Source organism: Cebidichthys violaceus, unplaced genomic scaffold (assembly GCF_023349555.1).
Source record: "Cebidichthys violaceus isolate CVI_PGR_0920_01 unplaced genomic scaffold, fCebVio1.0.p SCAF_15, whole genome shotgun sequence".
NCBI classification, from domain to species: domain Eukaryota; kingdom Metazoa; phylum Chordata; class Actinopteri; order Perciformes; family Stichaeidae; genus Cebidichthys; species Cebidichthys violaceus.
In genome coordinates, this window is record NW_027176318.1 from 9069891 (window position 1) to 9095861 (window position 25971).

The 25971-nt window shown below is 40.5% G+C and overlaps 1 protein-coding gene across 2 annotated transcripts in view; it reads left to right on the top strand.

Annotated features, from left to right (window-relative positions):
• The first annotated feature begins 643 nt into the window (after positions 1–643).
• The window catches only part of eya1 (EYA transcriptional coactivator and phosphatase 1), a 59007-nt gene continuing 33679 nt past the window's right edge, over positions 644–25971 (top strand). Inside the window, exons 1-2 of one of the 2 annotated variants that reach the window (XM_068709857.1) lie at positions 644–726; positions 4845–4905. The gene's annotated coding sequence lies outside the window, so the exon portion shown is untranslated. Of the gene's footprint in view, positions 727–4844; positions 4906–21832; positions 22057–25971 lie in introns of those variants that run through there. The other variant, XM_068709858.1, reaches the window with a different exon arrangement.

Consider the following 25971-nt stretch of genomic DNA (forward strand, 5'->3'; position numbering starts at 1 on the left):
CCAGAAATCCTTATTCTAATCCCAACATGTTGTTTTTTTTGCCTGACATCTTAATATAAAGCAATACCTCCTTGTGACCCCTCATCACTGTTTGCATGTCAATCAACGATTCAATATTCCACTTGCAGTTTGTTAAATGTTAATATGTTTAGATGCCTGAAAGAGTACCGTATTTATAAAAATAAAAAAAGCAAAGATAAGTATGACCTATTTCACAACCACTAGGGTCTAGACTTACCATTAAATTGAAGCATTTAACATCTGGTATATTTAGAGTAAATACTCAATAAGAAAGCTTTGTCTAAACTAACCATATTGGTTGAGTTAAACAATATTACCAAAATACATGTTGTTGACAGGTACAATCAACCTGATAGAGGAAAAAGTGAGCTGTGACAGGCAACAGTGTGTACAAGGTTTTCCTCGTGCCCGTTACATTTGATACCAGTGTGCACCGCGCGCTCCGACGCATGGGAGCGGATCTATCTTATCAATTCACTGTAACCTTCCGACTCCCCTGCAATTGTAAACGATTTAGCTTTTATGTCGGACATTGATAACATATTTATACGGGGACATTTATGCGGAGCTCCCCCCCTCCTCGTCACGGCTGTGCATGTCACGGACTCATTTTCAAGCGGGGAAAGAAACAGTCGCTGACGGGTAAACTTCATGGTTGTGGACGGAGAGACTTGTTGCATGCGGTGACCGCGGTGATACAGTAAGGTAGGACTACTTTTCTGTTACTTTTCTGTCAGTCGTTCCCGCTCAGTTGACGGAACAATTGTTGCCAAATTGGTTTGTCTCTTGCGGTGAATTGACAGCGTGCTACATTCCCAATATGGGCGGGGACAGCAGCAGTAGTCACAGTGAGAAAGCATAGCGATATGAATCATAGCTCTAGTGATAGCTGTGGCAGAGGTATCACTCCGCGGTGATAAATTAAAGCTTGGTAACTTAATGCTTTCACAGGACAAACAACTTAACTGTTTATTTATTTAAGTTAGTTATATATTTATACATATTTTAATTGTAGTTAGGTTTGTAAAACATTGTAAACAAGTGTTTACTCTTCCTGAGGGTAATTTACGTCTGTGTATTCTGTCTTCCAATAGTTGAGTCTCAAAAAGTAATCAACACTGTTTTTAAAGTTTTATACTGCATAATTCAGTCGCTGTTCCATCAAAACAAGCCTTTTGTTTACCGCACAGTAGACCAATGAGTGCACTTGCATTGTGCGGTCGTTTGTAACATGGGTTGTCTGACATTGTCCCTCAATAGCATAAGACTAACATGCTTTCACTGCCAGAAATAGGCCGATGCAGGTAGTTCACGTTGCATGCAGGACATTTATCAAAATATCATTTGCCTTAAGTTAACAGCAGTTGCACCTCGTCTCTACTCTCATTTATTCTGCCCCGGGCTGCAGTCATTTTTCTGTCTAATTATTTCCTTTTTACTGTGCACCACACTTTGACAGTGATGGATCGCAGGTTAAAAATGGACATTTTCTCCTTAGTGTATGTTGGATTGACTCAAGCATGCATGGTGTTCTTCCCTCAGACCAAAAGGACCTTGGAAAGATTGTGTTCCCCCTCTGCTTTTCCCATTCCAAAATGATACAGTTTGTCTTCATTTTCCTCTCGACTTGGACTCATTTTAATGATATATAGCCGGAGCACATCATCAAGACAGAAGTGTAGGTTATGTCAAAGTTATGCCGTCATGATTACAGTCCGGGTTGCAGACGCAGGCCTTCTGCCAGTGCAAAAGGCACCGAGTAAGCATCCACTGTGTAAAGATGGTGGTTCCCTGATTGGATGTTTTCCTTTTGTCTCGCAGAACCAAGTTGTCAAATATCAGTACAGTCCTTCAGTGCCTAAATGCTCAATTCAAGAAGCTGCCATATTTATGCACCTGGTTAAATGTTATGATGATTGCTGCTGCTGATTATTGGCTCCCTTCCGACTAGAGGTCCATGGTAGCACAAACCATGTGGTGCTGTAGTCTCAATGGATGGATGCATTTTAATGTAATCTCTACTATTATACTTAAGTGTCAGGTTTACTGACTCTTGGTGTTGGTAATCAGACTGCTGTTCCTGATATACAAGCCAGATTGTGTATTTTTGTGCTTTAGCAACACAGATATTCAGTTTATGATCACATAAGACAAAGAATCCTCACATTTGAAAGTCTTGACTTATGGTCAATATATTTTAAAATCTTGTAAATTTCTCGGGGTGATCTCACATCCTCTGAAATGATATATTATATGGACATCTTTATTGACACCGTGGACTATCTTGATTTCTCTTTTGCTGTATTTTGTGTTTTCAGTCACCGACCTGAGATGGAGCAGCTGTGACCCACTGATTCGAGTTCAGAAATTCGTTCCGTTTAAAAAAAAAAAAAAAAAGAAGTGTGGTAGCACAGCGGGAGTGCTGTGATGTATCATGTCTGCAGCAATGAGCAGAACAAGTTTTATTCACACATGTACCAGATTCCCTAAACACTGTACATGTGCTTCACGTTTTCTTTAAGACTCGACTTCAGAGGAGAGTTCTTCAGTCTGTTCTCCTCACTTTTGAAGTTACATGCTCCTCCAATTACTGGGGCCATGCAGTCTCCCCTATGGTGTCCTTGGACAGCTCTTTGAGTGCCTGAAAATGTTGCGGACCATTAATTCTGGATTGTCTTCATCTGTTTGCATAATTTTCCCTCCGTAACCATTTTCCTCCCCCCCATTTTCACAGTCTGTGCTCACAGGATTTGTATTATTTTTTCTCTTTTATGAATGTCTTCAAGAGATTTCAATGTTATATCTTTTTTTTCAATACCACTGACAGTTGTTAAACTTTTACATCAGCCTGTTTTATAGCACACCGCCTGTCAGCTGTGTACTGTACACAGCATGTGTGTATTTTACAGCCTTTTGAAACTCTTCACCTGCCAGCAGATAGGTTTACAGATGTATTCAACAATATTTTTGATGCTTTTATTAAACTTTCTAAATATATATAAAGACATAAACACAGCAGGGCAGTCCGTAAACAGAAAATCAATTTTTTTTTGTGGAAGAAAAAAACAAAAAAAGCATGTGTTTTCTTTAACCTTATGCATTTTCTTCGTTTTTCAGTTAGACTAATTTGCTGTCAGGCAGGAGGTTGTTTTTGCAACTCAGGCAGACTCCAGAAATTAATTTATCCAAATAACCAAGTCCTCCTGGGCCATGGAGGTTGGGACACTGAAATGGCCCTTGGTAGGCAAAGCTGCCTTTTGATGTCTGGAATGTTTTGGCTGACTTAGAGCAGGCGACTGGAGTGGAGGGATCATTTTCACTGACCCATGGGATTTTTTAACCATTTTCATACACTGAGAACAAAACAAAGTGAGGAAAAATGCCTGAGCTGATTTGCATTGACTTTGCTATCAAAAACTGAGGGGGGGTGGGGGGGGATGAAGTGAGGCTGATTTAGGGGTTCTTTAATTTAGGATATAATATGTGATCTATGATGTTGTCACGACATCATGCACGCCGAAATGTATTTATAAGAGTTTCCAAATTGTTGCTATTAGGCTTGGCTCTTTGGCCTGTATTTAAAAAAAGAAAAAAAAAAAAAAATCAGCAATATAATAAAAATGTTCTTCATTAATGCACTCTGAGTGCTAATTAGGTGGTCATTTGGACTGCGGGCAAAGTAAATACAAGGCCACTCCTAATAATACAAACACTCTGATTGTACACTTTCATTGTATAAAAGCCCTCATTAGTTGCACTGTTGGTGTATAATTTGTTATATCCAATATAAAAGAATTACCACAGTAGTCGCATTAATAAAATTGATTCTTATAAGACTAAATGCTATTCTTTTATTAAACCAGCCTGAGGAAAGGGAAGTGCAGAAAACCAGGCGGTCTTGAGTAACGGGGCACTTGAGTTTCCAGCGTAATAAATAATTCACAGGTCCTGTGTGATGAGCTGCTGAGGACAGAAATCCCTAATGACAGCTTTTTATAACCTATGACTCAGCTGGCCATTATGCTTCTGACATCCTTACACAGACCACATTCCCTCTGCATGCTCTGTGCTCACTCTTCTCTCACTCTGCACTGCTTCGCCTGCTGCACTGGCAAAAAGGAGTTCTATTACAAAGTACTATATACAGTCTCTTAATGAAGGAAGTTGAATAGAAAACATATTAAAAATGGAATTAGTGCATGTTTAGTGTATTCTTTTGAAACTGCTCATTAGGGATATTTTTAGAATCAGTTAATCTGCTATTCCTTTTCTCGATTAATCGTTTGGTCTATAAAATGTAAGAAAATACTGAAAATGTCCATCCCAGTTCCTCAAAGTTCCATGTGATGTCTTTAAATGTCTTATTTTGTCTGTCCAAAACTCAAAGATAGTCACTTTAATATGATACAAAACAGAGAAAAGCAGGTAATCTCCACATTTGAGAGGCTGAAAATGTTCATTTCTGACATTTTTGCATGAAAAATGTATTTTAAGATTAATCAATCGTTTATTTTTCTGTCGATCGACTAATCGATTAGTTGACTAATCGTTGCAGCTCTACGGCTCATCCACGCTGTAAAAGTATAACATTTGTTGCTTAACAAAGTCCATCTAACCTTTAAAAGCTTATTTGATCTTATTTTAGTGCCTTTTCCTTGTCTTTTCTTACCTCCTATGCCAAAATCTCTTTTCACAGAATTGATTTGTCATCAATCTCCATGTCTTTTTTAGTAGTTTGTAGAAGTAGTTTGTCAAATGTAAAAAATGTGTCACAGTTTAACTTGTGGTTATTAATTTCTCTCCATTGTCACTTCCTGTGTTAGGTCCATGCGGGAGGGATTGTGCTAACCTTAACGCCTGTTGCTACTGCAGCGTATGTGTGAGGTAAGAGACTGAATAATTGAGTTCCTCCAGTCTGCTTAAGGCCTGTGACTGATCAAGTGCTACAGCGTTTGATTGGCATAATGGCACCATACCCCCCCAGGTAAGGTCAGTCCGAGCAACATCTGGGTCTATTACGCATTATGCAACTCCCGGTATGAAAGGCAAGGCCTCATATGGTATTGGTTGATATCATTATTGTTATCATTTCCAAACCTCCAGCTCTCACTAAGAATAGGTGGTTAATTTTAGATGCAAAAAAAAAAAAGATCCAATTACTCAGGCCCCTGCTTGTGGTTGTCCCCAGAGTTGGTGCAGGGAAATAAATCTGGTGGCCTTGATTAAGTACCTGACAATAGAGTTAGCACAGCACTAGTGGTTTATAGTAATACAGCGGACATGGGCAATTAGGCCCACCAAGTAATTTACAGTACTGCTTGCAGGTGGGTGACCTGGTATGAGCTTGGGACCACCTCAGTAACAAATTAGATCGTATAGCCAAGCAGAGAAGCAGCTCTGTAGGACTTCCAAATACAGCAAAGCAATCAAAGATTATAAAAAGCTTGACGCGTATTTCAAATTTGTTATGATTTTTGTTACTGCGAAAGGAATAACATACGGCTCCGGGTTTTTCATCCGTAATTTTCTGGAGAATGAATGATCACTCTTATACGTTGTTGATCTTTTTACGTCAGCTTGGGCTGCTCTCCTCTCACTGCTACCTATTAATTATGAAATACTGTAGGTCTTGCTCATTCCGTTTTTTACTACTTCTTCCTGCTGAACTTGGTGTGAAAAGGCTGCTGTTTTTTTAAAAAGGTGTATTAAAGTAAGAGTGGGGAACGTTTCCCCCAGCACCCACCCCTCTCCTGCATTATGTCATCAGAGTCAAAAAGGCACGGCTGAAGAGAAGAAAAAAAAAAAAAGCTTGTTTCACACATGATAGACACCTTAACACATGGAGCGAATGGAGCGAGGCATATGGCTTCTTCTCTACACACAGCTCCAGCCTTCACACACACACATTCATGCGTTCATACAGTAGGTGTATTATGATCCTTGAATGGACCTAATGTAGTATTTAACATTTTAGAGAGATTTGTCTATAATCCTAAAATGAAATGAGTCAATATTCATTGTAATTAGAGTATGATGACCGACATTGTTACAAAAGTCCACATGCTAGATTATCCTGGTTTTATATAATATTTTACACACGGCAAATAATACTTTTAGAAAGTATTATTTGCCATATATTTCAAAATACTTTTATCATTGTATTGTAGCATGTGTAACAGTGAGGACAAACAGTGCCCTCTTCTGCCTGCCTGCCTGTCTCTGCCTGTGCTGCTCCCAGATTGAAACATTGCTTCAGGTTTCGCTGTAGTGTTCACTGTGTGGACACTGGCGCTCTGTGTCTGCGGCTTATCAGCCTCTCGTGCAGGTCATCGACTGGACTGAGTGGCAGGACCCCTGGAATAGCTCTATCCACCATTATCCCCACTGTCAGCACATAGGCCTTAGTGTGAGCGGATTCCATCAAGGCCACCGCAGTACGGTGGGTGCCCTGCTCCCCACGATGGACCGCTGCTGGGCCGGTTTCCTCGGGAAGCCTCTTTGGTTTTAACACGAGTCCTGAGCAGTCGATGCAGTTTCTTCCTGTGGAGACTCAGCCTCCTAATTGTTTGTGGTCATAAACCAAATTTAAAGTATTTTTATCTGGGAAAAAATGGAAATCGTTTTCATTGCAAAGAAGTCATGACATTTAATAAATTGACAGTCCCTTATTATTCATATTTCTTTTGAAGGATCAGTGTGTAGCATTTCGGGGTATCGCATTGCAGAAATGCAATATACTACTATGTTTTCATGATTGTAAAATCACCTAAAACTAAAAATGATTACATTTCTGTTGGTTTAGGAGTGGGTTCTCTTCACAGAGTCCACTGTGTTGCACAGCCATGCTTTTCACATTTGTACTTGACCTGAAAGGCCACCGTAGTTCTCAGATGCTCATGTGAAATTGCAGGAACGTGACCCGTACAGTGCAGAACCGTGGTAACGCCATCCGACTTCTGATGTTTATAAAGTAGTGTTATTACGGTAAGGACTGCCTCTGAGCGTGGCGAACAACGCTTCCACGGTTTCGCACTTGGCCGCTCGGGTTACCGAAGTCTTGGAAAGGGAGACTTGAGCGGAGGGATTTTCAATTGGTTGCGATCTGCAACCACACTGCTAGATGCCTCCAGAACCTACACACTGTCCCTTTAAACATTTATTGCTATTTTTACTCTTTTATTGTCAGTCAGAGTAAGCAAACTGCTAATTGGCTGCGAAGGCAAATTCCATCTATTTTTATGTGCGTCATTCATTCATGACAAACGCCCTGCAAATAAAGAGAAAGGCTAATTGGCATAAACTCCAGTGATGTAAGCAGCACCAAACCACAGCTGTGTGAGGTCCACCGATGCTTGCAAAGCTATTTTAGAGCTCCAGTCCAAAAGAAATACTGTGTACTGTATACTTGTGCTACACCTGCAATGCAACTTAGTCTTGAAGACAGACGGCGTAAGCAGCAGAACATTTTGTTTTTTTCCCTTGACAGAGAAAGGATTAGTTTATTTTGATAGATTGTGTAAGTGAGCATTGGTAAGAACGTTTCATTCCTGTTTTTTTATTTTTTTTTTATTTTTACAGCTGCTTTGTAAAAAGACTAGAAAGAACATTTTTGAATAAGCTTCTAATTATGAGTGCTATTTCCATTCACCCAATAAGGAAACATTCTCCTGGTTATTTCTACGGATGCAAGTGTGAACTCCTTGCTGGACTACTGGACTGCAATATTTAGCATTTCTGCTACTGATGTTTAATCTCTCATTAGCCTTAAGCTGACAGCTTCAGCCTCAATCCTGTGTTTGCCAATCAGAGGCAGGTTGAGTGACAGGCACAGAACAGCACATCCCTTATGTAAACCCTTCCTCTACCGCCACGAAATTAGAGTGGCTGTTGCTACACGCCGCCGCCTCCTGCTTCTACACAAATGAGAAAGTAAGCACTCCGGTTCAGAAGTTCACATTTTGGATGCGTGCCGGAACTACTTAAGGCCAGTGACTTTTTTTTTTTTTTCAGAGGAACAGGTGGTCAGAGTGACATAATTCTGGCTCACTGTTAAGATCCTTAGAAATTAGGCCCTGCTGCTCTGCCAGAAGTGTTATTACTCTGTCAATATGTATAAGCACGAGTTCATCTGACTTCTTACTAATGTAATCTGATAAAAATAGAAAGCCAAAATTAAGATACTGACATGAATACTTCTTTACTTCAGCTCCTGTACTTTATATATATATATATATATATATATATATATATATATATATATATATATATATATATATATATATATATATATATATATATATATATATATAAGTAAACTGTTCGACAAGCAAACCAATCACATACATATGCACCCATCTTTGACATGTCTCAAGGCTTGGCTGAGAAAGCTATTTATTCTTATACACTGTTAACTACTGGCGCGTATGCGTTCGAGTGGAATGCCATACAGAATGCAGAAAATATATTTAGTTCTCGCCAACAGACAGCAAAAGGCACCAGTGGGTCTAGCCCCTGTGTGAGAACAGTTATTTCTGTCGCAGTATGGACTTTCAATTACAATAATCCGCTGCTTCACTCTTTCAAGAACATCAGGGCCGAATAACTATGCAAGATACATCAAATGTGGAACCCGCAGTACATATCATAAATGGACATAGCTTAGTTTGGAGTTAGCTTGGGACATTACAAATATAGAATTTACCGTTACTTGTTTTCTGCCTTCACCCACACCTGATTTGTTTGCTCTTATACTGTATACAGTTAAGGAAAGGGGGAATACAATGTAGACTGTCTGCTTGCAATTAGTTTGAGAAGAAATAATTGCATGCAAGAGTTACTAAATGTGCAGTAACAGTTTGTCACATTTGAGTTATTATGAGTTACTTTAAGCCCATTAATAGGTAGGTGCTTATGGACAGTGGAAATACCCCACAGCTGCAGTCTGGCTGTTGCTCCATGTGTGATCCTCCTGTCAGACCCTCAGAAAACACTCAGACTTCACCACCGCGCAGACACAGTCTCAATTGCTGCCATGCAGACATGTGTCCAGCAAACATTCTGGCTGCATAATGAATCCAATATTCTGCTTTTCCTCTCAATTGTATAAATATGAAATATTGTTGACAGTCCATTAGATTAGAATAGTTTACCATGCAGTCATGTGGTGCTGTATGGTGTGGACAATGCATTTTATTAAAGCTATTTCTACTGTTATTGACATTTAGGGTCACTAAACATTCTGCATGGTTTTATCTTTGGGAAACCGTGTGAGGTCTGTGTTTATATTTGGTGGAGGTTTTACCTAAAGCTGGGCAAATCTCATGGCAAAGCCGTGTGATTCAGAAGGGATGAACAGAGAACAATGGTTCAGATAAGTGAATTACCTACCTGGTAGGAACACACAAGGGCTATGTCCTGAAGCTAAGCAACTGGCAGGCTCTCTGTTTGCATTAGGAAACAGTTGAGCAGCTCCTGCAAACACCACTTATCCTGTTTAATTGGTGCGTAATTCCTGCAAAGTTGTCATACATGTCTGTTTTTCTTGACCTATACAAACAGTAGAGGGTAGCGTGAATCGTCATTGAGTGGTTAAGTGGAGGCTTCTCTAGAGGGGCAAATAATGGGTGGTAAGAATTGTGCAAACACTGGTGAACCTTAAGTTGACAAAGTTGTAGTGTTTATCTCCGAGCAATCTGAATGACAGAGTTAGAACATGTTTGTCTCCATCTACCGAACTGTATTGTTTAATGCCAATATTCTGTATTTCAGACTATTTAGAATGTATGAATTGTAAAATTGTATCTACACAAATTAAGTTTATTATGATTAAGAAAATAATTTTACAAATGAAATGCAATTAGGTTAGCTATTAAAACACAGAAAACAAAAGACCTATTTTTTTAAAGTTTAAAATTAAAATGTATCCACTTAATGGTTAATGTGACTGCCATTATGTATCAGACTTTAATTCATTTAATTATCTTTATTGGATACCTCTCACTTAGACACTACATATTTGTCTGTGCTGCTGCCTTTATGAACTGATCCACTGAGGATAGTATATGTGAGAATGCTGTTTTTCAGAAATTGCACATTGACTTGGCTGAAAATATTGAGCATAAATGGATATTAAATTAAACACAAAAATATGGATGACAATGACAACATTTTTTGCACACTCCATATTTGTGTCTCATAGCATCTATGCCCTCGGCTTCAGAACAAAATCCATCTGGTTTGAAAAAAAATAATAAAAAATAGATTTCTAAGTCATATCGCTGATCTGCTGCCATGAATGAACAATACCTTTACCGTTCTCTCAGTACTCAAACTTTTTAAATGTCCTGGAGGAGTTCTTGTTTGAGTCCCAAACCCACTGAGATCTCTAATGAAGGCTTTACCTTCCAGGCAAGCATATTTCTCCGAATGACAGTAATTTACATATGATGTATTTAGAGAAGAAGAGGGCAGGCTAATTCTATTTAGAGATTTTCCTTTGTTTTAGGAGTCATTAGCAGCTAGCTCAAATCTAATTTTTACAATTTCATCAGGCCATCTTGGAAAGCCTCTGTGAGCTCATCAGAGAGGAGCATTTATTGCTAAGTGTTCTCTATTGCATTAGCACACAATAAAGCGGCCAGGGACTGCTACAGACGTTTATGTGGAATCCAGTTAACACTCCGCCAATTCGTTTTTTATTGGGACACAATCAATTTTTATTCATTTTAAAGCCAGAATGCTTTCTTACATTGTGTGCCTACCCCCCAGCTTATTATGCCCTAAACTAATTACTCAGTTGTTTTCACAAAATGCTAATGTTTATGTTAAAGATTTCCTCTTTGAAATGAGGGCTTGACGTGCATATACATAATGAGAGATTTTGTGCATTCTAATGTGAGTCTGTCACATATGTTCTTCATTATCGCACGCTTCCCACAATGTTTTTAAAGCGTAATAATGGCATTCATTTAATTTGTAGGAGTCTGGCAATAACGGCAGAGTCTGAGTAATAACACATAATGTGGCATATTGGAGAGAGGGCTAAACATAACGCAGCTCTTGAGAGTTTGTTAAGTTAATAGCAGAGTATCTATTATGTACATTTTATATATTATTGCATTGTGAATAGCCAAGAACTTGACCCCGGTGTGGTGGGAAAGCAGCTGAAGGCGTCTCAATGTGAGCTAGATGTGTGCATCTTCGCTGCTGTGTGATAATTAGAGTGCTTAAGTGCTCCTGGAGACAAGACAGACCCAGATACCCTCTTCCTCTTTCGGCCCCTCCTCTCATTCAAGAAGTATTTAATGGCTCCCATTTGACGCCGACATCCTTTATTGTTTGGTATCAAATGTACACCTTGTACCCTTCACCGTTTGCAGATGCATGTTTGACCTGAACTGGAATTTTGGCAACAGACAAAAAAGAAGTCATACTCTTTTTCCCTTCATCCTTCAAACCTCCGGCCCACCGCCGCTTTCCCATCAGTAAAATGCACAGGCGTCCTCTAGTTGGTGTTGCATTTCAATACGCGCAAACAAAAGAATATTCATAGCTGCATCCTCGAATGACGGTCCGTGACATTGCTCGGCGTACAGTAAATGTGCTTTCTTTCATGTGTGTGTGCAGATATTTTTCTATTCCAGTTTTGGGATTTGTCCCGCAGTGGGCTCTGGAATGCTTTCAACATATTGATGAGATGACAAGTTATCATTGATCTGTCCTTACTTAGTGGGATCCATTAAATAATGTATGGGCTCCTGTGCATTACCAGTGCACTCTCCTGTCCTCGACCCATTAGAGGAGCAGGGCATGGGGCCCTAGTGGCTCCAGGCCCTCTGAGGTCCTTGGGCTTTCATTTAATTAAATTATCCCATAATGAAAACTCCCATAATGAGATTAATTTTAATTATTTATCGCCGGCCGATTTTGAGGGATAGGCTGCATTAATAATGCACGAAAGAGCTAAACATTTTTTTCAATTCATCACCTTTTCCCTTTTGTTAAAGGTGCAATTTATTAAGTGCTCTGCAGCTGCTAGAGGTGATGTGGTGGAGATATGGACGACCAGGCCCAGAGGTCAGCCTGAAGGGCTGCTGGAGTGCTCGACTGTCATTAGATAACGTGCATTATTTCTGCGAAATTAGCGTCGCCACAAACCATTCGGGTATTGTGCGTTCCCTGATGTGCTTGCATACATTCATTCATGCTTTCATAGAAGACTTGTCCAAGAGCCTGTCCCAGCTTTGGCATTCTTAAAACAATGTTCTCTCCAGTTTCTTGAAGCCTGATGCATTTGATATTAATACCTAAAGGCAGAGAAGTAATCAAAATGCTGCCTGTAATTCTCTGCAGATATTTGTATACCTCCATCAGGTTGGCATGTTGATTCCCCTTGTGTGAGCACATTAGAAGACTTTGGTGGCTGGCCAACAGAATAGGGGAAGATTGTCGAATGTCACACAGTGTGAAACTGTAATTAGCTGGCATGGAAATGTGCTTATTTGAGTTCTCGGGCAAAAGAGATAGTTGTACGGTTGAGATATGTAAGCTGATATGTTGTTGGAAACAATTACCCTTTGTGATTTAAATGAACACATTTCACATCTTCCAAACGTTTGTATCAACTGACAGAAATATATAGGCTGGCAGAGAAGTGGCCCAGGGCAGGAGTCAAGAATGTCATTGGGATGGTGAGCCGAGTGCATTTATCAGGCCTTCATCAATAGTTGATTAATAATGCAGGCAGAGTCTGGGGCTTCTTTAGGGCAGGGTTTCAGCTAGCTTGTAATTTTGTAAATTGCATAGTCATCATGCAATGGATGGGCCAAGCTGCTCCGAGAGTCACGGCTGTGAATGTAGGTTGGCCTATGGGATTTTAGTAACAGGTACAGAAAGAGTTTGATCCAGATGTGTTGGATGTTATAGTCTGGTATCCGCAACTAATGCAGAAACAAAGGACCTCCAAAGAGGCTGAAGAGAAACAATATAAAGACAAAAACACTAAATATTAAAGCTTTTGATGCGCACAAATAATACAAAGCTGCCACAGAGCAAGAGATGAACATAAATTGCTGTTATATAACATGCAGTTCTGGACAAATTCTTTCCTCTTGGCTACAGAATTAACAATATTATCAATGTCAAAATAAATCAATAATCAGATAGTTGCTTTCTGTTAAACCACCAGTCCCGTCCGTTGGCAGATTTCCACCAGATACTTCCCACTGGCTAACAGAAAACAAACAGGCATTTCTTTCCATTGTGATCTGTTCAAGGTGCCTCGGCCCAGGTGCAGCATGAGCAGAACAGTCGGTGGCCGGTGAATGAGCAAACCCCTCAATTACCCCGAGTCAGCTCCCAGATAACTCCTATTCAACAGAATGGGCCCTCTAATTGCCCCGACCAGTATTACCTGTTCTGTGTCCAAAAAGTGCACTATTCTTCCACATTGTTTCCAAGGCAACTGGAAGTTTTCGTGACCTATAAAAAAGTTGCTACTCCTGTAACTGATCCGAGGCTCGGCGGTTGTTTGTTTCCATGGCAGGCTGCTGAGCTATTTATAGGTCTATCTAGCTGGTACGAGTAGGCACAGAAAGCAGTACCAACAATTGTATTCATTCCTCTAGAAGAGAGAACACCTTGTGTGTTTTTGACGGACTGAAAGTCTGCTACAGATTTGTCTGGATGTTTTGAGAACAAAAAAAAAACACCTGGGGCTTCAGGAGTTGAGTCACAAAGTCAAGTGGAAGACGGCTTCACACTCTTCTCTCCTGCTTTTCCCACCATCTGCTTTTTCCGCCTCAAGAAGCGGATCCTAGTAACAAAATGTAATGTTTATTTTGGAGTCGGAGGCAATGCCCCGGATGACCGGAATTTCTTTGTTGTGGTTCAGTTCTTGTGTTCCGCAAAGCCGTACGGAGCTGCTGGTATTGATGATTCACATGCTCATCATCAGGGGTCCTTGGCAGTTCATCACGTCTTCCCTCACCGTGTGCGTCTTTAGCGAAAGGTTAATCAGGAAACCCTCCATATTGAAGAGATAATTTATCTCTGATTCACGGGGTTGAAAAGTCGTATTAATTATCAAAGGTGTCAAGAACAGAGTTCAGGAAAAGAGCTCCCTTAAGGCATTTGGCAGCTGCAGCAAACTTGCCTCCGATTTCAAAATCGGAGGCAAGTTCACCTAAAGTATATTGTAATATCATTAGCTCTAGTTTCTCAGTTCAAAACCTGCAGTTGTTGCCGGATTAAAAGTATACGTAAAAATGAAATATTATGACTTCTTGATAACAAAATGTAGAAACAGTAAGAAACGTTTGTGTCCACAGAGAAGTCTTAAAGAGGCTAGACAATAGATGGAATGAGATGGACTTTTAAAAGAGGTGGGATATCAATAGGAATCTATTTAGTTTATGGAGTAGATACATTAACTTAACTAACAATCAATCATGCCTGTCTTTAAAGCTTTTAAATGCACGTAAATCTGAGCTGTCAATACATTTCCAGCACTCTTAACGCCACTGTTGTGGTTATTCACCGACCTAAGTCCGTTTGTTACTTCCTCCTTGAATTGCACCTTCAGTAATGCTGCTTTGCAACAAATATTCCGATAAAAGAAGATGAAACATTTACAGGAAAAACTTCTAGCGGCGGACTAATTTACAGGAAACGCCACAAACAACAAAGTTATAAACTGACTTGTCGGTGTATGTTTTTTGTCTCTTATATTTTGCTTTTGTTGCTGATAATCTCTTTTTTTTTACTGCAGCAAAAAGCACATGTTACTTAAATTGTTCAGTAGCACCATGAATTAGTCGGTCACTAACAACTGTTGTGTTTTCTATAGCACTATGTCTTCCGTTGAAACAGAGCAATATTGTACCAATATGTGGGTTACTGCTGTAGAAAACTGTAAACTATTCGACTGTTCTCCCTCAAATGGCTTAAGCAGTTCTAGCGAGATGAGATAGAACATACTTTCAGTACAAAGGGAGAGTGTGCTGTCAGGAGTGCATTGCAAATTCCATTTCCTCGTGGAGGAAGTCACCTTTTAGCAGGGCCACTGCTGTTCCAAACACATCAGGAGGAAACAAACATGGAAAGTTGGCATATCATTTGGTCCAGTCGGTTCTACTGATGTCTTTCACAATGATATGTTTGTCCAAATGAACTGCATCGGGAAGCTGCGAAGTCTTTGCTCTCAAGAAAGTGGACTGGCATTACAATTAGACCGGATTGGACGGAGAGAATTGATGTTTACTTTCCACAAATTACCGTTGTATTTGTTATTTCCCACCGGTTTATAACCCACTGTTAGTGGCTTCCTCACTCGGACGATGCAGTCTTTGTTTTTTCTAACTTGTAAAGTAACTTGGACAGCTCTTCCTGCTCATTGGATACCGATAGTGCAGCAGTAGTGCTCTAGTGAAAACAAAAAATGAAAGGCTGTCTCCGTTACTCACGATGACTGCAGCGACAAGTACCAGACACATGCACAGAAGTCACCGAGAGGTACTTTGGGGTTAGGTATTAGCATATACGTCAGCACTCTCCTCGCATAGTCTTAAACTGTGATTAGCCCATCGGTTATTTTGGAACTTCTTGTCATGCTGCAAGTCCCTCTGATATGATTGGAGGCACCTACTGGTTCGGCAAGCTGCTAATAGTTCACACTGTCCTCAAGGCTGTGAAAAAGTTGTGCAGCTCAGCATGTTTCCTGCCGTTCTATAAAATGAGTGACATTTGGTGCCTAGTTAATCTGAGCTTCGGTGCGCATGCAGAAAGGAGGCCGGAGAGACGGATAAGCCCAGCTGTTAAGTCTGTCCAGGAGTTTAAAATTACTGAAAACCGGTGTCCAATGGGAATGCCCATTCATCGCTGCAAATAAACCCTGCTGTGTTAGCTCGCACTTGCCTCTTAGTGAACAAATGCGGATGTAGGTTAAATATAAGTTATTTTTCCGGTGTGTAGTATTTGTTTTTTTATTTATGTAGGGATAGATAGCTGATTGGTAATACCCCAGGCTTAAATAGCCTTGTGCGAGCTCTTTTGTCCGTCCTTTGGCACGGACGGTATCAGAACTTGAATGTGGAAGCATATTCTGTCAGTGAGACAAACCGCTGGCTCGCACAGCACGGCCTCTTTTGTAACTGTATTTAGTCTCTGAGCAGAATGGCACAGACCCAATCTAAGTGGCTTTCATCTGGCCAATTCAAACAGACGTTTGACCCCAGACATTTGCCTAATGTGTTTTTGTTATGTGGACTCCTGGCTTCACAAATGTCACTGTGGCGGGACTAGTGGGGGTTTGGTGAGTGACTCAGGGGGTTGGGGGTTGGGGGGGGGGGGGGGGTACAGGAACAGGGAGTCAGCCTGAGGGGGTGGTGTCGCAAGGCAGAAGTTAAGTCTATAACCTCTGCATTTGTACTCTAACCCGTTGGGAGTTGGTGGTGGGGAGATCATAAGTTCCCAGTGATGACTGGTCCCTCCTTCCTCAACGGGCCAGACCCACTACCAGCCTGCTGATGACCTGGGCCCAACTGGGCAGACAGCTGTGGAGAAGACGGGGAGTGCCACATTTCTGGCCGCCTGGGTTGCGCAAGTCAGAAGCCGCCCCGGACAGTTGGGGCAGCCCCGACAAATGCTGCCATTAGAGGGGTGCTGAAAATTTATTACCAAACATATTGGTATTTTAGGGTGCAGCTGACTTAGATTTAGTGCCGTTGCTGACGAGGCTCTGTCTTTAAACCAGAATACTAGATTACTACCGGAAAGTCACACCCTCCATCCTTCATACCACCGATAACAATCACTGATATCTGCTCAACTTGGTTCTTCAGCAGTTGTACTTGCAATCACAGTAAGCCGCACGTTTTCAGCTATGAAATGAGGGAAAGGAGGCAGAAGATGGCTAGTTTCAATTTACAGGAATCAACAGTAACTGATAAATCTAAATGTTTTCTGTTTATTTGCAAATTGTCAAATTGCAGGGCAGCTTTGAGGAGAAAGAGCAGACAAATATATACTGTATTATGATCTATCCAATGAACCTGTCTGCAAAATTTTTTTGTATCATTTCAAAATTCACTTTGAAGAGAAGCTATTCAATATCCAATTTGGTTACACACTAATGAGGCTGACAAAAGCAGCTTAACATAAAAAGAATGAACCAAACCCAAAACTACACTGAAGTAAATCTCAAAATGTGTATTCGGTAGTATTTGATCACAGATATTTCGATTATTGCTCTGTGGATATTTTTAAATAAAGGCAAGTCAAATGAAGTTGTAGAATGTCCATAATATGTTATATTGATAATCATCTCTAGTGTAAATCAGCATTCTGATAATATTGTATAGCTCAAATCTGGTCTGTTTAATGAATTCTCTTCTTTTTTTTAATTGCCTCACAAAGCTCAGTTGTATACAAGTGAGGATATTCTGCAACTGTGTGCATTTACTTTTTGCCTCCAAGATTTGGATGAGAGAGTTTTGGATACAACTCCACCGCCAGTGACAGCTTAGCATGTGATGTGATTCTTCACTGTTGTACTACGTGTATAGTTTGTGTTGAAGTCTGACTGAGGAGAGACCTTTCTTTCATACAAAGATGTCTGCCCCCACGGAAGTGCGTATTTTGCCTTCCCTAAATCTCTTATTAATAACTAAAATCAGAATATATGGAAGACATACATCTGAACATATATTGACCAAACCTTGTTTATGCGACTCATTGAGCTGAATTTACTCGTATTATTCTCTTTTAACAGGCTATATATTTTAAGTATAATGCCCGCGGTGATACTTCCAGCCATAGTGATGTCTCATTCTGAGTAATAGGTCTCTAAAGTGTGCTTGTTTGGCTTGTTTGGGGCCATTGGAGAGCAATAAAGTGTCTGTCTGAGGATTTTCGGGGTCCTCATAGACTTTCTCCAGGTGTGCCTCTCCGGTCATAAAGTACAGTCTCTCATGACATATGCTTGGATAAATGTGTCCTCTGAGTGTTCTTTAATCAAATACTACTCAGCATGCACTGGGTTTCTTAACACAATAATAGCACAAGAAATCACTTGTGTACATTTTGAACTTCTGTGCTTAAGTGTGCTTCCTACATTTCATACAAACAGATCTTTTTTTTCTTAGTTTTGAGAATGTTCTCTTTTTTTTTTTTCTTCTTCCATGCACCAAATAGCTACAACAACAAGGTCACTCTTTTAATTTAAGTTTTTGACGTCCACTGAGGTTAACCATTTCATTTGTTCCTGGCTTTTTAGTGGAGGAAAGCTCCACTGTATTTTCATGTTGAGGTATGCTGTGTTTACTTTTATCGCTGCTCCTCGGCGAGGCGGGCCGACCTGATGTTTGTTTATAAGGAATCCTGGCTTCACTCGAAACTTTCATTCACCACTTGAAAGCACTTGACTCGCTACTAATTTACCTTGAGGGACTTCAAAATTATCTGTCTGCACTGTCAAAACCTTTTTTGTGGCGGCAACTTGTCATCATCAAAGTTTTGCTTTTGAGTTTAATGAAAGCCTGGCAGATAGATGGGTTAATGTTGTATTGTTTGTACTTGAATACTGCATGTAGAAAGACATCTTAAACTCAAGGTAACATGTTTTTTGGGCCTCAAAATGATTATGTTGGTTGCTTTTTGTTTTTTGCTTTGATTGCTATGGCTGTTGTTGTTGCAACGCGAGTTTGCTTTTAAGTTAGTGTGACAGAGTTTCACAGGAAAACACAAGCAGGGGGAACAGAGGAGGAATGGAACAGTATTGGAAATGATCTTGAGTTTCCTCTTGGTCATCAGTGCTGCTTTGCTTTACCGAGGATATGTCACTCTGTGCAGCTCGGTTATTTTCAACAGGAAACTATGCACATTGAATAACTCGGGAATATCCAGTACCTAGCACTTACAGAGCTCTTTGACAAATTGCCATCCAGCAAACTTAATGTCCCACTTGTGTCAGGGGCAAGGCTGTAGGACGGGAGGTTTGTGTAGGTAACAGGCTTTTTTTGTATTTTCTCCTTAGTTAATAGGTGAACACTTCACCTAGTAATGCCTGTGTAAATATATAAAAACTGTTATTTTATCCAAAGTTATCCCAAGTTCAGATTTCCCTCTTTGGGGGAAGGTTTGGAGTGTAACGCTCTGCTGAGACCTATGTCAAAAAAAGGGAACTTGATCCCCCTCAATGTGTGACATTGTATCAACACTGTAGTAGTTCTACCCAAAACAAATTTGCTGCATACGCATATATGAAAATATTGCAACTGTGTCACCAGGGTGTTAGCATTTTGTTTCATCTGTACCATTTGATCCCTTGTCACACCGCTCCTGCACCTTTCACTCTGTTTATGTATTCTTTGTCAAGATAAGCAAACTCCGAGATGTTCCCCTTTGTGGACCAACGGGGGAAAAACTCCCAGCAGTTTAGCGTCTAAAACTTTCCAAAGCAGTCTGATTCCAGTTAGATGCACATTAACCACCCATTCGTTATCTTAAAAACAGAATCGGCCGTTTGGAAGCGAGTCTATTTTCATGTGTGTGAGAAGCTGAGTGGATAACCTGTTGGCAGTGGAGGACAGTGCAGATCTCTCTTCACTCTAAATTGCAGGCAGGCATCCCTGCAGCCCCACATGAGGACCATTGAGTCCCATCAAGATAATCCTCAATAAAGAACGGCTTCACATTTAATCTTAGCCCACGTCTCAAATTTCTCACTTGATATAGTTTTTGGCAAGTGATGTTTTAGAGCCGATGTCAGTCGAACACTATCAGTGCATCTTTTGTTAAGCTTCCATTTGGCAGATGGAGAACGGCTCCATTAGGCTATATATATATGTGTTTGTATAGTGGCAGAAAATATCATTATAGTGTTCTAATGTGTGCATCTAACGAGGTTTTTACATGTTGAATACATCTTAGTGCCTCTTCAAATGTAATATTGTATTCTTTTTACTGCAAAAAAGCTTAATGACGCGTTCAAAGGCATCATTTTCGACCTCAACATCTTGACAAAAAGTTAAACCTACATTTTTATGGGATTGTTTTGCATTTACCAGCCTTTCATTGAATACTGTGGAACATGGCAATCACCAAACATCACCAGTAAAACTGCTATGGTTGATTGGAGCCTTGATTCAAAACGCACCATACAGCGCTGCATGCAGGCGAGGACGAGGAAAATGTGAGTTCGCTCGTTGAGGCATAAACAACTCTGGATAATTATACCGTGCAATTTGAAAATAACTCACTTGCAAAATCACATCTCAAACTAATTTTGTACAGCTGCTTATTGAAATAGAGAGTGACAGAGTAAATGCCATAACTCAATTGGCATGTGTACCCCTCCGCTATTAGAAATAGTTACTTGAGAGTCCCCAAGCATCTATTAGTCAATCGAGTTATCAAGAACCTGTTCGGCACTGCAATATATTTCACTGCTTCGATATTGAAACGTGAGCCCGTGTGTTTACCTGCGGGCAGTCGGTTTGGAGAAGGAAGTGGCGCTTGCATTTTGAGCTCGTCCACACCGTCGCTGCAGTGTATTTAAATCAGGAGCGGCGCAGCTTGAATCTATTTCTGTCAGCTCCTTGTTGACGACTGCTACAGAGGTTGTGTGTTGACCTGCTTTCAGTACGGGTTGTGAACTCGAATTTGCTCTTTTAGCAACACACCACCCTTCTTTATTTCTTATTATCAGCCACTGACTAGCAGGTAACGTACAGGCAGCGCATACAGTATACTATTCTTCTAGCCGTGGGTGTTCTTCTTCTGTCACCACCTCTTTGCCACAGTACATGTATGGTTTCCTCTTTCTTGGTAATCATTTTTCAGTATTACAGTCGGTATTTCGCCCCACAGTTTTATTACGTGGAAGTTAAACAACATTTAAATGGTCCGTTGACCTCTCTGCCGTTCATTACGCAGAACTGACATTCTAGGGGAAAAAAAGTCATATTGAAGCAAAAAGCTGTGCGAGCCTCATCACCAGCTTGAATAAATCACCAGTTTGAGCTCATCAGTAGCAGCATGGCCTTGTGTACCATAGCGGCTTCGCACAGTTGAAATAATAACCTGGAGCAGACAGAAGGCAGTCATTACCTTGCACACAGACGTGGTGTGCACGTGTTGACGGAGGACTTCCACTAGACTGCCATGGAGACGGACAGAGCCGAGCCGCTCGGGCCGCTGTTAAACCTCCGGCTTCCCATCACCTAAGCTAATGACGCTAAGTCCTTGTTTACCCTCAGAAGTCCCTCTATGACAAAGAGAAATCCTGCAGCGACCCATAAGACTCACAGGAGAGGGGCAAAAGAAATGTGGTTTGTGGTGAAAAAAAAAAAAAAAGAGCATAACAAAAACAAGAGAGAAAGTAGGGGGGTGGGAGCGTGGGCCCTTGGGGTGTGTGAGCCATGGTGTTCCAGTGGGCAGGCCGGCAGAGAGGTCTGCCTTTTCATTGTCTTAGTCTGAACTGATAGGATCTGGAGAGGGCCGTATTGCTTAAAGCTGTGAGTGAATGACATATGGGGAGCTGGTGTGAGGCTCAGCTCCCCCATGCCTCCAGAGCCAAAGTCTTCCTGTGAGAGAGCACCGAGCAACTTTTCTGCTTTTTCAAAACGGCAGCAGCCTCCCTCCCTCTCCCTCCCTCATTCACTGCCTACCTCCCTCCCTCGCTCCCTCCCTCCCTCTCCCTCGCTCTCTCTCTCTCTCTCTCTCTCTCTCTCTTTTTTTCCCTCTTCCTCAGACACTCACTAGTCACTGCCTGAAGCAGTAATCGGACAATTCTCTTTCTCACTAGGACCGGGTCTCCTGAGATACGGCGCGGGGCTCCATGGGTTCCAACACCTAAAATGAAAAAGAAAAAAGTAGTCTTGTAGTTTACATTTATTGTGCTACAGATTCTACCGACACTCTGTCTCAGAAAGTTTGCTGTCTGTTCTTCTGGACTGAACGATCTCTCTGTAGAAGATTTTTTTTTCTTAAAGAAGCTATAAGAAGGGATAAACACACCGGGATTCAACCAAAATTGTAGTGAGTATGGCTTTAATTTGTATGTGATGTTTGTTTACTAACTGTCTTGTCTATTCTTTTTAAAATTTTGGGGGTATTTCAGTGCGTGCGTGCGTGTGTGTTTGTGTGTGTGTGTGTGTGTGTGTGTGTGTGTGTGTGTGTGTGTGTGTGTATATGGAATTATCTCCTTCATTTTGCACATTTGCATCAGCATTTAATTTAAGATATAAATGTCAATCAAAGTGTTCACATCAACAGAGCAGCAGGAGTAACCATTTAATGTCTGCACTTATCTTGTCATTAATTGTTGTAGTTTGAAAAAGCACCTACTACACCTTTAATATTCTAAGAATTGTAATACTGTTGAGCTATTCAAAAAATTATGGTAATGATGGTAATAATATCAAGCAGAGAGGAAGGCTTTAATCGTCACAGGTCAGCTGTAATTTATTGACAAAAATAGATAAATAGTTCAAACAAATGTGCTCTTGATGGATTCTTAATTTGAATTGAAGTGAAAGTAAATGCAACTCTCATCCTGAAGAAGAAGTCAATTTAAAAATGTAATACGATGCAATTTAAATAACAATCCATGGTATATAACAGTGCATTATAATAATTGCTTAAAATCTCACTGTACATTCTGTTTTCATGATACAAAAAGTTTTAGTCCAAAAATTTTAGAAATTGAACTGTCCAATTTGTGTGTAATTATAAATATTTGTACAAAGATGTAATCCTAAACATAATTACCTTAAAAAAATGTCTCCATGAATTATAAAAATTACCTTTTTAAATAGCAAATACAGTCTATTTTGTTAGCATGAGAGAGTAATATACTAGTTCCAAATGTATCCAAACTCCCCTTTTGAAATATCTTCTTCTGCTCGGCCCAGTTCACATTTTTGATCAGGCTAGGGAAACACGCTGGTCCCTGCAGGAGTCCCCTTTTTGACTGGCAGAACAAACAAAAACCAACACAGTTAAAGCAGTTGACATCTAATGCCATCTGCTGAGGCCAGGAATGCTGCGAGGAGACCTGAGAGGCTCTCGGCGTCTGACCGAGACAACAGGCCTCGACTCCCGGCGGCGCTGCTCCTCTCCGCTCGCCAGTGTTTCGCATGTAGTGAAGATGACTCACCCGCTGTAATCACTAGCCTCTCTAATTGAAGGATGTTCTGGTTTAATGTTCTGCGTGTGATCACAGGCTTACATCACAAGTCAGGGAATTATTGTGTGTGTGTGAAGGGGCATTTCATCTCTCTCAAATTGTGCTTTTTTTCCCTCCTCTTTCCTTTTTCACCTTCTAATTCCTGTCATTTTCAAACGCCTGCATTTAAAAAAAAAAAAAAAAGGTGTGCGTCTGTAGATGAAAGAGAGGAAATAGAGAGGTTAGTATAGTGAGGCCAGACTGCTTGCAGAGCGGCCTCCGCTCCGTGCAGACAAACATGACAGTGTGTGTGATCGCCTGCTGCAACCATTCACTCGCACAATAACCTTATTTATCCAATTAACAGATAATGAGCAGGCTGATTTGGGGCTTGTTTGCACTGTGTATTTGCTCTACGCAGGGAAGCGATCAGGGTCTCTCCGCCTGGCATGTGGAGCTCCGAGCATGTGTATAGCAGCAGTGTGTACAAGCAGGAGTGGTCGGCGGTTGACGGTGACATTGTTTGCCCAAGGCCTGATGCCTGCCGCATAGATGTGTCTAGCCAGCCGAGCCCTCTTCCTCTTCTCTCAGAGAGGAGATTGAAAACGGTGAAAGACACAGAGGGCTAATTGATCCAGCCTCACTGATAGAGCTATTAGGAAGGAAGAGGGAGAAGGGGGGAGAGAGAGAGAGAAGAAGGAAATAGGGGACCTCCTATTAAGTAACCCATTGTGGGTGATTAGTGGGCAGGGGTTGTTTACTAAATACTGTGGGGGTGTTATTTTGTTAACACGCCACTGTTTGGATCTGGAATATGTGGCTGAAAGAACAGGAAATGAGCTTGAAAGATTTTCTGTTGATTGCAGGTTCTCATTCACTGATACCCATTTGTGTGTTTTGTTTGTAAATTGCAATATGTTTACATTGTGCGAGACAACAAGGGAGCCTGAACATAAATTGTATTGAAAGGGATTGTACTGAAAATATGGCTATAGAAGAATCATCATTTAATTCCTCTTTAAAATAAAAAAAAAAAACTGCAACTTTATTTCCCCTCTGCAATGTTGATATGAAGTATATCAATGTTCCCCTGCCTCCTTACCTGCGTAGATGGTAATTAACATAAACATCATAGATCGCTGCTTCGGATTTAAGACAATAAGAATAACAAGCCACAAGCTTTACAGCGATAGAATCGTTAAGACTTGTCACTGGACTTTCTTTCATCTTTGTGTTGTAAAGCCTCTCGCGTTCTGCGGTGGTCACGGTGGTAGGCAGGTTGTGATAAAAATGTGCACCTTAAATCTTGTTTGATGGCCCCTCAAAGGGCGAACTGGCCTTCTGGAAATCATTTTGAAGGTTGAAGAGCACAGTATTAACAGATTTAACGTAGCTATTGAGTGAATTGCCGGAGCCCCGTGTCAGATTGAGCCAAATGAGAGAGACAAATTGCATATCAACACACAGCACATCTGTTAATAATTATGATTTTAATTACAGTAAAAAAGTAAAACATTATAAATGATGTGTCATAATAACACCATGTGCTTTTATAATTTGTTTGCCGCAAGTCTAATCCTTGTAGCAAGTACAGACAAGTACAGTTCATCTGCATAAATAGATGTTTATGGAATATTAAAAAAAAAAAAAAAGATTTTATCCCCAGAAAAAGGTGTTTAAACATGTTTTTATTTAGTTTTCTATTGCTGCAGTAATGCATTAAAACAAATGTTTTGTAATGTAGTTTTATGTTGGGTCTCAGAAAACATGTTTAGAGAATTGCTTGTAAATCAGACCACCATGTTATTTCAAAAGTTCTATCCATTTTATTTAAATGTACGAAGGCTGTCTTATCTTAGATACTTTACTTTTTAGGATGAAAAAAAAAAAGCCAAGCTATTTAATGTTGCATTTGCTGGCAGCCGTCATTTTTTCGGCCACGTATAGAGACACAAGTGAAGTGTAGCATTTTGTAAACTGTGCCTAATTCCACTCACATCTGTGTTCAATTGTTGTCTGCATCTACATTCTTTGAGAGTGGATTTATTTTTCCTGGGCCACCATGTGGATTCAGCTGACCAGCTTAAGTGGGGATTAGCTGTTTTAAAGTTAGATTTTGATTAAAGCATTGTTTTTCAAATGTTGTAACTCGCAACACATGGCTTACATAGACTGTAAAATTCAAAGGACTATAGGCTATGCCCTATAAAATGAATATCAAATAAGGATGACCCAGGGAGGGGAGAACGGAAACAAACTAAGCATAGTTCCTTTTTAACGTCATGTTTGCTTTGATTGTTTTTATTTGCAACAGTAAGCTTATGTGTGTGAAAACACTTTTAAACAAATCTGTTCAAAGTTATACAAGCGATATAACTCTTATATGAAATCTGTAGCAAAGGTGAATACATGGTGCCGGGTCAGACAGCCTGCATGCTGAGGTGATCTATGCTAAAAGCTTGGCTGTGGCTGTGTTTACCTTTGGAGACGCAGGTCTTGAAATAAGTAAAGCGAAACAAAAGGGCCAGCAAACAAACGTGAGTGAAGCGTGTTGTGGCACTTCTTCTTCTTCTTCTTCTTCTTCTTCTTCTTCTTCTTCTTCTTCTTCTTCTTTTTTTTCCTCTTGATGACACTTCCAGCGCTTCATCTAGTCTGGCTTTGTTCTTGTCTGCTTCAAAGACCTGGCAGTTCAGGTTGAACTAAGAAGCACATCAAAGATGTTGGATGCAGACCTTTTTTTTTTTTTAAACAATAAATATTTAGTGGCGCAGAAGAAAGGCTAGTCC